Here is a 3,466-nt window from a genome sequence, read left to right as displayed (position 1 = left end):
TGAGTGTCTGTGGTTCAGAGGTCACTGAATTAGTAACACATTTGCTGATTGTTTCAATTGTACTTGAGCCGGATATGCTGTTTTTATGGGCTCTACACCTCCAATCTTTGTTTGACCTGGTAACACAATGTCCCGTTTAGTTGTATTCCAAACTGGAATGGTCAGTTTGGAGAATTGTCCTCTTTGAAATGAGAGTAGTGTCTCACCAATATGCAGTCCATCCGACAGGTTATAAGCCTCACTCGTTGTAAACAAAACTGTCTGAGCCTGCAAGGACGGTTTGGTGTGAGCACTACACCGGATGTATGTTACAGTATTTGCAGGGATTCTTTGGTTCTTAGTACCAGTCTTTACGATAGCACCACTGGTTTCCCTACAGTTGGCTTGTAGTAAGCTTACAAGGACTTCTGCTTTGGGGGTTGGCAGTTCCAAAGCTGTTCTTAATATGTCCACAAAACCTGGGAAAACTTTCTTCCCATCAACAACTGTCTCTTTGAATGTTTCTTCAATTATATTATAGCCGATAATTGGCTTCTCAGCTACTTTCTCATCCTCAGAGACTACTAGTGGCACTAATAACTGTTTGGTAGTATTACTGCTCGATGTCAGCTGAAAGGTTACCTCAATCCAACCTGAGAACGGAATCTCTGTCTCATTGGCTGCTTTCCCTTGGAGTACCTCTGGTCCTAGCAGTTCTTCAAACGATTGGAGCACAGTGTGTGGCAGTACTCGCTGTCTCCAGCCCTCATTGATAATGCTAACCTGAGAGCCAGTATCCCATAAGGCCTTGACAGGAGTGTTGTCTATTTCACAGTTCACAAGGCATCTCTTTCCAATAAGACCCAGTAGCTTGTTGTGCTTTTTCAAAGTGATGCAATTCACATTGGTTGGCAATTTTTCAGCTGTCGGGGATAGTCTTTGAGCAGGGCAGGTTGGCGTTTTCCTCCAGTAGTCTGCGTTTAACTTTCCAGCCAGGGCTCTGATGGTAGGTTGGGGACTGGTTTCTTTACTACTGACATTTGCACTTTGGGACGCAGGTTTGGTTCTGGCACAGGTTACTGTTGGTCCCTTAACAGCAACCTTCTCCTGTTTAACTGATTTTGTTTGGCCACTCTGCATTGTCTCGCCCTATGTCCAGCTCGACCACAGTTAAAGCAATGGTCACATGCAGTTCTCTGATCAGTCTTTTCACAAGATTGACAAGTCCCTGTCCTTCGTCCAACAGTTGTTCTAGGTCCTCCAAAGCCATGCTCTTGTCGAGTTCTCGAACCTTGGAGACGTGTTTTCATATTGAATATTTCTTGTTGTAACTGTATTACTATCTTTTCAAGGTCAGAGTTACTCTTGGAAGGATGTTGGATTGCCAGACTACTTGCTGTGATGGAAGCAAAGGGAGGGTGCCTGGTACCTGAGAACAATGGAGGATGTTGGCCTGGCACTCTCTTCCCTTCGTCAGGTTACTGTGCTCAGATTTCTTTTGTTTCTGCTCCCTTTCCATCTCCATGTTTGTAGCCTCATTCATCTTCTCTATGAGCAACTCATCTGAGACTGTAGGATCGTCCAAGTGTTGTTTTAGTTGAAACTTGATATGGTCACTTCTCAGTCCAGTGCCCACTGACCTTAAGAATTTCTTTTGTATAAATTCAGTGGCGAAGTGTTCATCTGAACCTTCCCCTTGTGAAACGAACAGCAAACGGTCCTTCAATGCAATGGCCCTAAATAGGAAGTTCTGGGGAGTCTCTTTACTATTCTGTGATATATTGATCAATTGTTGGTATAGTTCAGAAGCATTTTCCTCTTTATAATGGCTTTTTAGGATTCTCTTGAGTGGCACTAGGGTCAGTCCACTCTTCAGCTCTAGCACGCCTCTGAGACTTGACCCAGGACTAATGGCTTTCACCACAGCTTCCACAAGCTCTGACTCGGGATATCCCTTTTGCAGTCCCATGTCAATCTGGTGCATGAGGTTAGTATAGGACAGCTTATCTTTCTGTTCCTTTTCACCTATCTGGCCAGCAATTTGAAAGTCCTTTCTGATTGTAACTTCTGGCAAGTTAGTATGGGAAAGTCTCTGAGCAACTAGATTAGGGTCTTGATTTGCAGGACTTCCTTTTGAGTCTTTGTCTTTAGTGCTAAGTTCTTTCATCTGTCCCTCTATCATCTTGGCCGTTTCTTGAAGTTTTTCCTGGATACTGTAGTATTGCTGTTTTAAATCCTTTAACTGTTGTTCTGCTTGAGGGTCTTTGCCACTATCGCTTGGTGCTTCAATGTTATCTCTCTTCTCTAACTCACCAATGAATTTCTTAGTTGCCTGCAGAAATTGTGTCACCACTTCTTCACTTTCAGTCTCTACCAGTTCATCTAACACCTCATTCACTATCCGCATGTAATGGCGCCGGATTTTTCCTTTTGCCATACTTGCTTCAGAGGCCTTTATAAACTGGCAAGTCTCCATGTGACTGTCATGTGAATCAGGTGTTCACTGATTTCGTCTTGCAACTTTTCGATATCCATACTCCTAATGTTTTTCGGTAACTTCACCACGGACAGCGTAGTCACTCCTTTTCACTTCCAGACCTTTTGGCGTTCCTTTTACCCGGCCCCACGTTGGGCGCCAATTTTGTTGCACATACGGTAAATAATTCAACTGTGCGAAGGATGGGTCGGGTGAAACCAGAAGTGTTTTATTAGGAATGGCTGTAACAAACACAGAAAACCCTTAATTACATGTGACTGGATATGTTCACTGTAATCACTGTCCTCTATACCTTACTAAATATTTCCATATACATTAATAAGTATTTTCATATACTTGAATAAACATCTTTAATTGCAATACTGAATATCTAGACCTCTGCAGATAAGCTAGTGACCTATTCTGCATAACAATAGCGTATTACAATAGAGAAATCACATTCCCTGTATCTTAGCGCCAAATCACATAGCTGCAATATATATTCACATTTATGCTACAAGTAATCTGATTGCATAATAGTAACAGCGACATTTACTAACCACCAGGGCACATGTTAAGTCATTTTGTCCTATTTATCATGTTAAACAGCCTCCTGCTTACCTGTAACAAACACAGAAAACCCTTAATTACATGTGACTGGATATGTTCACTGTAATCACTGTCCTGTAGGAAACAAAGTGTTAGACTTTTAGTTCCTACTTCTGTGTCTTCCTATTATCACAGGAAGTAGTTCTGCCCTCTTGTGATGGTACAATAAAAATGCAATCACTAGTATCTTTTATTGACAAAGATAGATTTCTGTTATATTAGGTATTAGGCTTTGGATTTAAATTTTATGGGGCTGCCTATTTTCTACACCTCTTACATTTGCCCCACTGTATATAGTATATGTGTACACTATATTGCCAGAAGTATTGGGATGCCCCTCCACGTCTTTAGATTCAGGTGTTCCAATCACCTCCATGGCCACAGGTGTATAAAATCAAGCAC

At 42.0% G+C, this 3,466-nt stretch overlaps 1 long non-coding RNA gene across 1 annotated transcript; it reads right to left on the bottom strand.

Annotated features, from left to right (window-relative positions):
* Positions 1-2,663: 2,663 nt before the first annotated feature.
* On the bottom strand, positions 2,664-3,241 carry LOC149463565 (uncharacterized). Its single transcript, XR_016312437.1, has 2 exons — positions 3,077-3,241; positions 2,664-2,697 (listed from the first exon to the last, which is right to left on the bottom strand). It is a non-coding gene; the product is annotated as an uncharacterized LOC149463565 (long non-coding RNA).
* Between the last annotated feature and the right edge of the window lie 225 nt (positions 3,242-3,466).

The sequence above is a fragment of the Staurois parvus genome, unplaced genomic scaffold, assembly GCF_062004578.1.
Source record: "Staurois parvus isolate SC_StPar_1 unplaced genomic scaffold, SC_StPar_1.0 ptg000154l, whole genome shotgun sequence".
NCBI lineage: Eukaryota > Metazoa > Chordata > Amphibia > Anura > Ranidae > Staurois > Staurois parvus.
This window is presented reverse-complemented; position numbering and strand designations above follow the sequence as displayed.